This window comes from Camelina sativa, chromosome 17 (genome assembly GCF_030686135.1).
Source record: "Camelina sativa cultivar CO46 ecotype springtype chromosome 17, ASM3068613v1".
NCBI lineage: Eukaryota > Viridiplantae > Streptophyta > Magnoliopsida > Brassicales > Brassicaceae > Camelina > Camelina sativa.
In genome coordinates this window covers 37,085,727-37,100,553 of record NC_141896.1, presented here as the reverse complement: position 1 = coordinate 37,100,553, position 14,827 = coordinate 37,085,727, and the positions used below count along the sequence as shown (strand labels likewise).

The 14,827-nt window shown below is 43.1% G+C and overlaps 1 non-coding gene across 1 annotated transcript; it reads right to left on the bottom strand.

The window, feature by feature from the left end:
* Window positions 1-9,952: 9,952 nt before the first annotated feature.
* LOC147924812 (small nucleolar RNA R71) lies at window positions 9,953-10,059 on the bottom strand. Its single transcript, XR_015588041.1, has one exon. It is a non-coding gene; the product is annotated as a small nucleolar RNA R71 (small nucleolar RNA).
* Window positions 10,060-14,827: the final 4,768 nt, after the last annotated feature.

Below are 14,827 nucleotides of genomic sequence, written 5' to 3'. Positions count from 1 at the left end.
TGCGGTTCTGGTGTTGGAGAAGAATTTGGTCAGGAATGCCTTCTTGCACGCTTCCCAGGTGGTGATGGACTCCTTGGGGAGTGATTTCTCCCAGATGTGTGCTTTGTCTCCCAAAGAGAATGGGAAAAGCCGGAGTTTGAATCCATCCTCACTAACTCCATTTATCTTGGTGAGGCTACAGAGCCTATCAAATTCATCCAGATGATCCAATGGGTCCTCCATTGGCAATTGATGTAGCGCATCCTTGGTGTGTGGGCTTGTTCGAATACTTTGTTGGGGTTCTCGTATTCGAGTGGTTTTTGGGAGTTAGTATTATTTTCTTTTCGTTGAGATTTTGTCAAAGAAGGGATAAACATAAATCCTCCCTCGTTTCAGTCTTTTATTCTTTGGGTGATTTGGGTTTATCGTCTTGGGTCCTTTAAGTACGAGTCGTGATCAAGTCTATTTTTCAATCATGTTTTGAAGTCAAAAAAGAGAAAAACCAAAAATAAAGGTAGCTTTAGCTACCACCAAAGAGCTTGTGCTTGCAGGCCCTGAGAGGAGGACTCTCACCCTCTTGTTGGCTCTGATTCCCCTTCGTTACCAACAAACGTGTTCGTTAACCCCCTCGTCTCTGCTTCGTTCCCTGTTTCCTCCGTTTTAGCTCCCGCCTCTGTACCAGCAATCCATGAAACTTGTTGCTCTGTATCATTTTGATGAGACTACTCTTGATCTCAAAATTATTGTTCTGGACAGCAGGTGGCACAATGCCATTCCTTTGAGTGTGAGTAGATGGAGCATCTCATGCTCCTATGTTGGTCCTTGCTTGAGGAGCTGGTTGACCATTCTGATTGTTCATTGTCTCCTCAATGATTGCTGGTTGCGGTTGTTGAACTTGTTGTTGTCTGAGTAGCCTTGGTCTGTCGATGTTGTCGATGAATGGACTCAAGTTTTGGCTACCTCTGGATCATGTTTGCATGCACAGGTAGGTGACCGAGTGTATACGCGAGGGTCAACCCGATCCAAGTGATCGAGTGACGGGTTGGGTGGGTGCTCGGGTTGTACCTGAGATTCAAAACAAACAAAAACGAAAGCAAAAAAGTCAGAGGTCCAAACCAATATAAATAAAAGAACTTGATCTAGCAAGTGCTGAAATCCTAAACGTAGCAAAATAAAATTCAACCAAATTGATAAGCGGATTTTCACCCAGGGTATCAATTCCCTATGCAGTTGTAGTACAAAGAGATATCAATCCAATTAATTGTTTATGCTAGCAGGAAGGATGCAATCAGAACAATGCAAGTCAAGCCAAGCAATTAAGGGTTTTGTCTAACAATCCTAAAATAATAAAAGAAAGGAAAAAAACAAAGAACCACACGACCTAAGCACTCAAAGCAAGCATTCTAGTACAGGATCGGGTGGGGTGATCAAGTAAGCAAATGAAGTATGAACAACTCGAGGGGTTACTCAAAGCAGGTGATCTTGTACCTGTTCGGGTAAGGGATCGAGTGATGAATGAAAATGCAAGCAATTAAGATACAAAAGCTTTTAAGGATGGGGTAATCGAATCCTAAGTATTCCTGACCAGTACAGATGTCTTACATGCCTCAAGCAAATATTTCCTAGATAATGAATCTCTAAAATCTTGTTAAAACACTCTCGTGATAGAAACAATCAACCTTGATCACTCCCCTACCCAACTCTCGTTGGAGAAACATGACCAAGCAGGCATTAAGATCTGATTCATTATTGTCAGTAAACCCCTTACTCATCTAATCTCTTAGGCTAAGTGAGTAAACCTCTAGCATTGGTTGATTCAAGCATTTCATCTACACCTCTCGGTGGTAAAACACCTTAGATCTAATTTCACCCTCTCGGTTTGTTGACAGCATTAAGAACACCAATCTAGAAGGAAATCTATTAAACATATACAATCAAATTAAGACATCCTAACCGATCAAGAACACAAAATCTTCTATCCCATCCCTAGAAACTTTACTACACTACTCGGAAATCATAGCAAGAAACATAAAAGCATATATGAACGAAAATTGCATTATAATAAACGGTAGAGTAGAGAAGTAAGAATACAAGATAGAAATCTAAAGAAAATGATAAAAAGATATGAAACAAATCCTAACAAAAAGTGAAAAGAGTTTTGAGTCGCTCAGTTCACTCTCAGAAGCTCTCACTCTCTGGTTTGAGGGTCTGCGGTGTGCTCGTTTGCGAGGAAGGAGAGGAGGGGTTTATATATGGAAACCCCTTTGACCTAGCTTCCAGTCCTCCCCGAGGGTCTACTCGATGGGGTACATGAAGATAAGGTCGAGTTACACCTCGGGTAGATCTTCGGGATGTTCTTTATGCTCTCGGATCCTCCTCGATCGTTTTGGGGTTCAGACTGTTCTTGCAGCTCGATGGCTCCTTCGCGTACATGCTCGTGTTTGTTTTTCTCCATTTTAGGGTCTTAAGCACCTGTTTTCATCCAAAATATGAAAATGCAAAAATGCAACACCCTAAATGGCCTAAAAGTGAATTCCTACAGTTAATGACCTAAAAATGCTAAGTTAAGGGTATGAACAATGCAGAATATGGACAAAAAGGATGCTAAAAACATGTAAATTAGAGAGGTATCAGCCAGGTTGTCTTCTTGAACAAAAGCTTGCACGAACCGGTTGATCTTCTGTCCTACGGCCTTGGACGAGCTCTTTGATCGCGTAGTAGCTCCCGGAGTGATCCTTGGTGCGTTGGCCGGCTGTTGTCCCATGGGTAATGCAAGTGTCTTAGAGGCGTCCTGGGCGTCCTGGTCCGGTACGAGCGTTCATGGCCGCGTGTCCGGTCACGTGCTCACATCATTATTATACTTGTGCACGATCGGATTTGTGTGCCCAAGGATGAGGAGTTGAGGCAGGAAATCCTGAGAGAGGCTCATGCGAGCATGTTCTCTATTCATCCAAGAGCAACTAAGATGGACTGTGATCTCAAGTGGTACTATCACTGGGTCAGGATGAAGAAGGATGTGGCTAGTTAGGTCGCATGGTGAAATGTTTGCCAGCTAGTGAAGGTTGAACATAAGGTTCCGGGCGGCTTGCTGAAGAGTCTTCCAATTCCAGAGTGGAAGTGGGACATGATCCCGATGGATTTTGTGGTAGGGTTGCTAGTGTCTCGGACCTACGATTCGATTTGGGTCATTGTGGACCGGCTAAGTCGACAAATATCTTGTCGATCAAGAAAATCGATGGAGCAGCGGTCTTGGCTAAGAAGTATGTGAATGAGATAGTCAGGTTACACAAGGTGCCAACAAGTATAGTGTCTGATAGAGATTCCAAGTTCGCTTTGGTGTTTTGGAGGGCATTCCAAGCAGAGATGGGCACTAAGGTTCATATGTGAAGCAACCCGTCCCATTTTTTTTAATTAATAACAATATATAATTAAGCATCTCATACTATTTAATCAAACAAATCAAACCACAATTCATCAATAAACCAACAACAACCAACATTCACAGCGGAAATATACGAACAATACAAAACCAACATATCATCAATACAATAACATTCCTAATCATTCTATCCAACAACCTAGCATAACTTTATCCAACGTTCCAACATTAATAACATAACCATAACACAACAACCGATACCCTAGATTATCCTCCTCCTCATCGCCATGATTCCACGTCTCATACCTGCACACCACAAACAACAATTGAGATGCGTAGGTATTATCATAAATACTTAGTGAGGCAACACAAACAAACACAACAAACCATGAAACCAAGCGTCAGACAAGTTGGTGTCGACCGACACCCTCTTAGTGTCGATCGACACTGACTCCGCATTCACGTTCTGCTCAAAGCCGATCATCGAATCTCCGGTTCTAACCACCTCCAATTCGTCCCAAAATTTGCTCAAAGGGCACAGGAAACTATATGAACCCTATAGCATCCAAATCAAACAAGAAAAACAAAACAACAACACAAACAAGCAAAACAAAAGAAATTTCAGGCTTAGATCAGCCATGGTCATGCACTCACCTCTTTTGCAGAAAGTTTTGACCCAACAACGATGAATCCAACCATTAGAAGCCTTCTCCTTTGTAGCAGAAGATCTCCACTCCACAGAAACAGATCTCTCAGTCTAATCCAAGAAACTCCCAAAACTCTCAAGAACACTCTCGAACACTTTTTCTCCTTTTCACAAACTCTCGGGAACGGCCAAACTCTAAAACCCACGACCCTAGGTCGACTTTCCCTTTAAATACCTTGGTTAGGAGATTTCACTTCAACCATACCGCTATAATTTGACGGTTTAAATCAATCTGGTCGAAGCACAAATTGCTGGTGTAGATCGACACTATCTTTGGTTTCAATCGACACCCATCCCCAAAATTTATATTTGGTTCACAGATATTACAATTTTCTCCCACCAACAAGGATTCGTCCTCGAATCCCGCAAAAATGTCCATCCACCAAGGACCTCTGTGTAACCGTCGTCACGGCCCGCAAATTCTCCAACCGGACTGAACATCGTTAGCCAAGGTTTTTTGTGCAACTGTCGCAACAGTCCACACATCCACGTGACGCAACGGTCCACATAACCCTGACCCCGCCAGTCAGCACAACCCAAAACATGAGATTAATCATGACCTCCGAGGTCTACATCCAGCCACTATGCTCATAACCAATTCCTAGACATTGTTTGCTCCCTCACTCATACATTCTCAGGTTGTGATGTTCATATATTTTACCATGTTTTCCCTTAGTTTATTCACATCTTTTGCATATTTTGTTATCAATTTTCACCATTATTGCATAGCTTTAGGACTAATCATGCATTAGAGTATAGTTGCATTGCATTTGCATCTTTTCATGCATAATCAGGTGATTTTGGAGCTCAAGGAGCATGGAAACAATCCTGAGGAGAAGTGAGGCAATCATGAAGGGAAAGCAAGAGAGTTAAGGCTGAAGAACCAAGGTCTGGAGTCCAACTCGACCCCTCACTCGACCATACACTCGACCGTGTGGAAAGATGGACTCGACCGAGTGGAGGATGCACGAGAGAAGCCAACTCGACCTGTCACTCGACCGAGCCCAGGGTCGAGATGACCGAGCCGTTGACTGTTTTGTCTTTTAGCATTTTTAGGGCTTCCACCTCCTCTCCTATATAAAGCCTTGTACCTGCAGCCACCAAAAGGATCCAAATTTTTAGAAAAGTCAGAAACCTAGTTTTTACCTTTTAGGGAATTATTCCCTTGCTTTTTATTTTTATTAGATCTTGTGCTTTTTCTTAAGAAAACTCTTAGATTCTTCAATATTGTTTGTTCCATAACTTTCAATATATTAAGAATTTGGGTTTGATTCCTTTTGCAATAATTTAGATCTCATTCTTATCTTTCATTTGATGCAAATTTCGAGATTTTCTGGATTTATGATGCTGATGTTCATCATGTGTTCTTGTGAGTAGTGGCTTAGGATCTTGAGGATGGGTTAGGCTGGGCTGTTTTTGAGGTTTGTTTGGTTTGATCAAGCTTGATTGTTGTAGATCTCTTCTGGGCTAGATGTTCTTAATGTTGATCCTATATCTGAGAGGGTAGGATCTGATCTCAAGCATCTTAGCATCACACCAATGTTTAAGAGGCATAGATAAGGCTAGATCTAGAGCTTACCATCTTGCTTGCTAAGAGATTAGAGGTTTTGTTTGGTATGAGACATATTGCTTACTGCCTGCTTGTGTAGATTCTTTACTTTGTGAGAACAAGTTTAGAGGATGCATAGGTTTGATTGTTTCTTGCCATGAGAGTGGATTAAACATGTCTTAGATACATATGTCTAGAGATTAGCTCAAGTTGTTTGAGGTTTGTTGATCCAGCTAGATAGCCTCAGTCATTAGTCCAGCCCATGAATCCCTCCTCAAGTCCTTCCTTGTTTATTGATTTTCAAGTCTTAATCTTGTTGTTTGATTGTTGTTTGATTCGCTTTGGTATTACTCTGTTTTTATTGCATTGCTCTGTTTTCCGGATTTGTCCAGCTCGACCCTGCACTTGATCTACACTCGATCGAGTGCTTGCTCGAGTTCATCCCCAGAATTCTTGTTTATGTTTTGTGTTTGTCCTGTCTTACTTTCTGTCTCATTCTAGTTGCATTCCAGTAGCTTTCATTTAGTACTTTGTTCATTACTTGCTTGCATTAGTTCAGTTCTTGCATGTTAATAGTTTCTATTTCTGTTCTAGATTCATAATCATTCTGTTCCATTTACATTTAGCATCTAGTTCCAAAAGCTTTTACATTCTGCATCTTAGATTTCATCATAGGACTGTTAGTGACAAACATCCTTTGCATTTGGCTTGACTTAGACATAATAAGTACATCCTTAGTGATTACAGAACACTCAGATTGGATTGACACCTCTTATTCTACAACTGCATAAGGGGAATTGAAACACCCATCCATCCATTCATTCATCATTGCATTCATCACACTTTCATCATCACCCACCAAAATAATCATGTTTCAATTTGGCGCCATTGCCGGTTTGAGTGTGTTTCTGTGACATTTAGGATCATTAAAAGTCTAAGATTAAGTTTGTTTATCCACTTGTAAAGTTGCTGCCCTCAAATCTTCAGCTGCTTGTCTGTGATTGAATTTCAGGTACCAGCTCGACCATCAGCTTGACCACAGCTCGACCGAGTGAGTGATCGAGCACTTGATCGAGTCAGACGCTAGATCTAAATAGACAGCACTTCCCAGTCGTCTCGACCATCAACTCGAGCCTGGGCTCGACCGAGTGTCAGTTCGAGTCAGTAACCATGTTTCAAGGCAGTCAGTTCCATTATCCACCCATGCACCAGCAACAAGGTTTCCAGACTCAATGGTGGCACCCTCCAGCGTTTCAGACCTACCAAGCCCAAGAACCTGACTTAAGAGTTATGATGCACCAACTATTGCTTGGGCAAGCCAATCAGCAGATTGAGGAGGCAATGCAGTTTGAAGAGCTGACCCAAAAATTGAATTCCTACTCTCATGACCTGAGTCACCAGCTTGAGAGTCTGACCTCTTCATTCCAGTACATGGAGAGCTCCATTGCTTCTACTATAGCTCCTAAGCCACACCAACATCCTCAACAAGCTATTCAAAACCAAAGAGAGTTCACTGCTAAAGCTATCCATCTCCATGAGGAATATGTCACTGAGGACAGTGAGGTTCAAGGTGGGGAGGATTCATCACTAACTGAAGCCCAGAGTGAAGGTTTTACTGAGCACACTGAAGCAGAGAAACCACTCGACCAGGTGCTCGAGTCAGCACTCGACCGAGTGCCTGATCGAGTGGTCGATCGAGCTGAATGCATTGAAGCTGTGAAACCTGTTAAGTACATTCCTCCTGCTTACAAACCACCTCTACCATTCCCAGGATATTTCAAGGCACAAAAGATAAGGGAACTGAGGGAAATTATTGAGAAAAAAGAAATGATGGCTTTGCAACAAGAGAAAGAGAAGGCTTTGAAAGAAGAGGTTGTCATTGAGAAGAAAGAGGAAGTGATGGCTTTGAAGGAAGAAGTAGTCATTGAAAAGAAGGAAGTAATGGCCATACAAGAGATTACCATTGCCTACAAGGAAGAGGAGAGAGGGCCTGACTTGAACAAATTTGTTCAAAATCCTTCCTACAAGGACATGCTGCTTGAATTATCCAAGATGAAAGCTCAGGAACAAGACATGAAGGATCTGAAAGAGATTGGGGAAGCTATTCTCCCAACAAAGCTTAAAGATCCAGGCTCATTCAACCTACCATGCTCCATCAGCTACATGCACTTCAACAATTGTCTATGTGACCTAGGAGCTTCAGTGAGCTTAATGCCACACTCAGTGGCTGAGAAGTTGGGATATGAACATTTTAAGCCCTGCAATTTCTATATTGGCCTAGCAGATGGATCCAAGAGGAATGTGCTTGGAGTGATTGAAGATTTTCCAGTAAAGATAGGGAAAGCTAGAATCCCAACTGATTTTGTGATCATGCACATGGACCAAGAGCTAGAAGATCCTCTCATCTTGGGAAGATCATTCTTAACTACAGTTGGGCCAGTAATTGATGTTAAGATGGGAACCATCAAGCTCCATCTTGCTAAAGACTTCACTATGAAGTTTGACATCAAGAATTCAACACATCAACCTACTATTGAAGGTCAGCACTTTGTGGTAGAGGAAAAAGCTAGTTATGAAGTTTTTGAGGATGGAGAGGACCCTAGGATTAAAGGTTCAGCCCAAGCCAAGACTGTCCAGGAACTAAAAGGTTCAGTTCAAGTGTTTGCTGGTTTAGTGAAGGAACTTCAAGCTCAACTCAACAAGAAGTCTTTGAAGAAGGCAAGACCAAGACTCAAGTTTAAGAAGAAACATGGTTCAAGTGTTAAGGAAGTAGTGATCACGAAGGAACACCAGGGTTATCAAATAGAACCAGGGGGATTTCATCACCTCCTTGGTCTCCAACTCAAGCCTGAAAAGGCATCAAAAGTCAAGCTTAGTGACTTTCAACAAGCTCACTAGGGAGGAAGTCCCTAAGGTATCCCTGTATATATTGCTTTGGAATTTTGGTATTTTGATTTTTGCTTTAGTGTTTTCATGGTCAGGGACGCTAGGGAGTCTAAATGGAAGAGGAAGGGACAGCTAATGGAGATTCGCAGTCCAGCTCGACCCCCCACTCGGACATGTACTCGACCGAGTCCCGGTCGATCGCCGTAGTCGAGCTACCCCAATCACCTTCCTCAAGTCACCAACAAGAACCCAGCTACACTTTGGATAGCATGCAGGAGGATGTGGACAGTTTTTTCTCCAATCCTTGAGGTACCACTATCACTTTCCATTGTACATATCATTGCATTTCATATTGTGTGTTTGTTTTATGTCTTGAATCCTCAAACAAATTTCTTTCACACAAGGGACTGTGTGATTTAAGTTTGGGGGAGGGTTTGAGATAGCATTTGACATTGTATTTTGTTTTGTTATTTCAACTTTTTAGCATCATCATGTTAGTATTTGCATAGCATCTAAGGCATAGAAAAACCCTAAAAATTTGAAAAAAATTTGCAAAAATCTTTATCAAAAAAAAAAGTGTTCATGTAGTTTGCATTGCATATTCAGTATTTTGTTTAGCATATAGGACTGCTTGCATTAGGGATCTATGATGAGTTTTACCTTGTTAGCTTGCTAGATTCAATTTGGCGCCGTTGCCTGTTTGAGTTAGTTTTTGTGACATTTAGGATCCATATTAGTCTAAGATTAAGTTCTTTTATACATTTGTGAAGTTTCTGCACTTGAATCTTGTGTTTTGGGGTTGAAGTTCCATTTCAGGTACCACTCGACCAGTCACTCGACCACCACTCGACCGAGTAGTGATCGAGCACTTGCTCGAGCCAGACCCCGGATCTCTGTAAGCCTCTTTTTCCAGTCGCCCTACCTTCCTACTTGAGCCTGTGCTCAGTCGCTTGCTCGAGAAAAATCGTTTGCGTTCGTTGATGCACATAAGGTCCAAAGGAAAGGACAATCTTCTAAGGCATAGTGACAGTATCAACAACAACAAGAGGTTCCAGTAGCTATGGATCATCAGGATCAGGTTCAGAGACCAAGACATATTGGTGCTGGAGATGCACCCAACACACACAACCAAAGAGCTGGCATTGTACCACCAACAGTTGCCAACAACAACTTTGAGATCAAGAGTGGATTGATCTCAATGATTCAGGCCAATAAGTTTCATGGATTGCCTATGGAGGATCCAGTTGATCATCTTGATGAGTTTGACAGAATATGTGGTCTTACCAAGATCAATGGAGTAAGTGAAGATGGTTTAAAGCTGAGGTTGTTCCCTTTCTCTCTTGGGGACAAGGCTCATTTATGGGAGAAGACTCTGCCCACTGGTGCTATCACTACTTGGGACCAATGTAAGAAGGCTTTCTTGGCCAAATTCTTCTCCAATGCTAGGACAGCAAGGCTGAGAAATGAGATCTCTGGATTTGCTCAAAGGAACAATGAGAGCTTTTGTGAAGCTTGGGAGAGATTCAAGGGCTACCAGACTCAATGCCCTCATCATGGTTTCAGTATGGAGTCATTGTTGAGCACATTGTATAGAGGAGTGCTTCCCAAGTTCAGAATGCTTCTTGACACAGCCTCCAATGGAAACTTCCTCAACAAGCATGTGGATGAAGGCTGGGAGTTAGTAGAGAATCTTGCTCAGTCAGATGGCAATTATAATGAAGATTATGATAGGACCATAAGGAGTTCCTCAACTGATCAAGAGGACAAGTACAAGAAGGATTTGAAGATGGTCAATGAGAAACTTGACAAGATACTCCTCAGCCAGTCCAAATCCATTCACTTCATTGGTGAAGAAGAAGCTCCAGTTCAAGAGGGGGAGAATGAGTTTGCTGAGCTTTGCTATATGCAAAACCAAGGTGGATTCAAGGGCTACAATCAAGGTGGTTTCAAGAACAACAATCTATCTTATAGGAGCACCAATGTGGCTAATCCACAAGATCAAGTCTACCCTCCTCAACAGCCTCAATAGCCTCAAGGGTTCCAAAACTATATTCCCAAACAACAACAGCAGGTGTTCCAGCCCCAGTTGTGTCCCCCACCAGGGTTTCAGACTAACCAAGGACAAGAACAAGACCTTAGAGCTATGATAAAGCAGCTGTTGATTGGTCAAACACAAGGGAAGATTGAGGAAGCCAAGCATTTTGCTGAGCTAAACCAAAGGCTTACATCCCAGTATAATGACCTGAACATGAAGTTTGAAGGTCTTAACTCTAGAGTGAAGTACATGGAGAGTAACATAGCATCTACTTCAGCTCCAAAACCCAACCAACTCCCTGGAAAAGCTGTTCAAAATCCAAGGGAGTTCACAGCCAAAGCCATCCTACTTCAAGAGGAAGAAGTCACTGAGGACAGTGAAGTCCAAGTTTGGGGGAATTCATTAGTTACTGAAGCCCCAAGTGACATCTGTGCAAAGCAACAGGAGCTCGCAGGAGAACTCGACCAGCAGCTCGACCACACACTCGATCGAGTGCATGCTCGAGTGGTCGATCGAGCTGAAGACTCCGAAGCTGTCAAGCCTGCTAAGTACATTCCTCCTGCTTACAAGCCTCCACTACCATTCCCTGGGCGTTTCAAAGCACAGAAGATTAGGGAATTAAAGGAAATCATTGAGAAAAAGGAGATGTTGGCTAGGCAACAAGAGGAAGAGAGGGTTTTGAAAGAAGAAGCCTTGGTTAAGAAAGAGGAACAAGTGTCAGCCATTCAAGAGATCATCATAGCTTACCAAGAAGAGGAGAGAGGACCTGCCTTGGAACAGTATGAGCCATATCCTCTCTACAAAAAATTTTTGCTTGATTTGTCTAGTAAGAGGGCTGAAGCTCAAGATGAGAAGGATCTTGAGAACCTTGGAGGAGTGATCATTCCAATAAAGCTCAGTGATCCAGGACCTTTCTATCTGCCCTGCACAATCAGCTACCTTCACTACAACCAATGTCTTTGTGATTTGGGAGCTTCAACAAGTGTCATGCCTTACTCCATAGCCCAAAAGCTTGGAAGAACTGATTTCAAATCTACCAATCTCCATGTGCTTCTAGCTGATGGGACAAATAGAGAGGTAGTTGGAAGGTTGGAGAATGTCCCACTCAAGATAGGGAAAGCAAGGATTCACACTGACTTTGTGGTGATAGAGATGGGCAAGGAGCCTGAGGATCCAATCTTGTTAGGTAGGCCATTCTTAGCCACTGTTGGAGCAGTCATTGATGTCAAGGAAGGTCTTGTGACCTTGAACATTGCTGAAGATGTAGTGATGAAGTTCAACATCTATAACCCAACCAATCTGCCTACTATTGATGATCAACCCTTCACTATCAAGGAGAGAGTTGATCATGAGGTTTTCAAGGATGAAGGAGACCCTAAGGTTGAGCTCCCACTTCAAGAGGATTCTGTTGAAGAGCTTAAGAGGTCAGTTCAGGAGCTGACTAGTATGGTTGAGGACCTCAAAGTCAAGCTGAACAAGAGGTCTTTGAGGAAAGCAAGACCAAGGCTCAAATTTAAAAAGAAGTATGGTTTGTGTGCTAAGGGTGAGGTGATCAAGGATCAACTTCACAGTGACCAAGAGGTTCCAGGGAGGATTTCATCACCTCCCTGGTATCTAAACCAAGGTTAAGAAGGAAACCAAAGTCAAGCTTAGTGACTTTAAACAAGCTCACTAGGGAGGAAGTCCCTAAGGTATCCTTTGTACATATGGTTTAATTTCTTAGTAGTTTTGATGTGTTTTGTTTTATGTTTTTGTTGGACAGGCTTTTTAATAAGAATATAGTTGGGTAAGGGGAGATGTGGACATGGAGAAGAAGACTCGCAGGCCCACTCGACCACAAAACAAGAGGTACTCGGCCGAGCTGGATACTAATTGAGGCCCATTCGATTCCCATTCTTCTAGAATGATCGAGTGGAGGGAAGAACAAGGAGAAAAATATTGAAATTTCAAAATTGGTCAAGGAGCTCGACCACGTGCTGGTCGAGTGTGGGGTCGAGTGGCAGCCAAAAAGCAAGTCAAAGATTCCCAATTCAAATTTGAAATGTAAGGACGCTCCACCCTTGTCTTCTTGTCTCCTAGGCTTCTTTAAATAGCACTTGATCGATCCTAAACCTCTCACACTCTCTCATTTGCTCAATTTAAATTCAAGCTTTAAGATCTCTCTCAAAGTTCATCTCTTGCTCTAGCTTTGTTCTTTCAAGTTTTTGGGTCACTAACCTATTAACTTTGAGCTTTGAGTCTATTTCCCTTCAGTTTCTTTTTGAAAATGTCTACTAAGATCACCAAGAAGTCTCACAAAGCCGCTGCAAGCTCCATGGAACGTCGTGATGCTGACCTTGAACCAAGAGGTGAAGCTAGGAGAGCCACTCGAAGGTCCACTCGATCGACCACTCGACCGAGTGCTGGTTCGAGCAGTCGGTCGAGCCAGGTGCCGAGTCTCAGGAAAAAGCCAGTTGAGGAAGATCCTGAGAGGACTGAGAGTGAGGAGGAAAGGGAGCCTACTATTGATGAGATGATAAGGGGATATAGAGCCAAAGGGAAGAGACCAACAGTTGAAGTGGAGCAAGAAGAGAGTGAAAGTGAAAGTGAGGAGGAGAGTGAAGAAGAGGAATTGATGGAAGATGGAGAGGCTGAGTCTTGTGGGTTGTCTAAGAAGCAGCTTTATGATGCTTTCATGAGGATGGAGTTCCTGGGAACTAGGTATCCACGCAAGGAGACTATGGAGAAGCTTGCTATTGATGAAGATGTGGAATGTCTTTTTGAGAAGAGCAGCCTTACCAAGTTCATGGGGCTTTGCATGGAAGGGTATAGAGAGGAAAGCTGTGAGTTCCTAGCCACTGTCAAGCTGCACCAATACTTGAGGAAAGATGCTGAAGCAGGAGCTGGTCATATCTCCTTCACCATCAAAGGGAGGAAGCATGAGCTTTCATTGAAGAAGCTGGCTGATGTGTTTGGTTTTGAGGTTGGGAGCCATAGGAGCATGATGGTTCCAAGAGAAGAATTGTTTGCTGTATGGGAGACCATTGGGGATAACAAGTATTACTCATCCTCCAACTCCAAGAGCTCAAGGATTAGGAGCCCAGTCTTGAGGTATTACCATAAGGCTCTTGCCAATACTTTTTTTGCAAGAAAGGAGACTGGAAACATCAATGAGGGAGAGCTGAAAATGATTGACTTGGCTCTCAATGGAGTTCTTCTTCAAGCAAGGAATGGAACCATCATCCTTGGTAGCACTGTGGAGACTGATCTTGCAATGGTACTGATAGACCACATGATTTATTTGAGGAGTTGGGTAGGCAAGCTTGAGAACAAGGGTTCAAGAGGAGCACTTACCATTGGAGGCATCATCACTCCAATCCTTCAAGCTGCTAACATCCAACCTAGAGGAGAAAGAGTCTTACCAAGATGGATTGACTCAAACTACCTTACCTCCACTCTCATCCTAGCCAAGGAGATGCATCAAGGGAATCACATTTTTAACTTTGAGCTTCCAACACTTGGGAAAAAGCAACTCATTTTGCCTAACCAAGAGCTCACTACCATTCAAGAAGGAGCCAACATTGATTTTTGGCCAGCTGAGGAGCATTGGTTTGATGGAGTGATTCAACATAGAGTTGAGGAAGCTGGGAATGCACAAGTAGCTGATGGAGAGGAGCAGTTCTACTTTGAAGATTATGAGCCAAACCCAAGAGATAGTAGAGGAGTGAGGGAGAATGCCAAGAGGTTGACTCTTTTGCAAAAATGGGGCAAGTGGCATGGAAAGAGATTTGACAAGCTGAAGAAGAAGGTGACCAACATGGCTAAGTCTATCAAAGGCTTGAAGAAGGAGATTGCTGAGCTGAAGAGTGGAAACTCATCTCCTATCCAACATTCAAGCCCTTTGAGGAGAAGCAGCTCAACTAGAGCACTTTCAAGGGTTGAGAATCCTGTGGAACCAGCTAGGGCATCAATGTATGAGCCAAATCAGAGGAAGAGGAGCTCAAGTACCCGAGAACAACAATTTTCGAGGCACTCGACCGGGTCACTCGAGCACCCACTCGACCGAGCACCTCCGATGCACTCGGCCGAGCACCTTTCCAGACCACCTTATGGCTTCCCACCTCCAGCTGCTTATCCAGGTTATCCACATTACCCACCCTTCCCACCCCAATACTTTATGGATCCCACACTCTACCAGCAGTACCAGCAGTACCAGACTCAAGATTTGGTGACTCGCAACCCAGCTCGACCCCCCCACTCGACCACGTACACGACCGAGTCAGGCTCGATTGGCATAGTCGAGCTGCCCCAAAG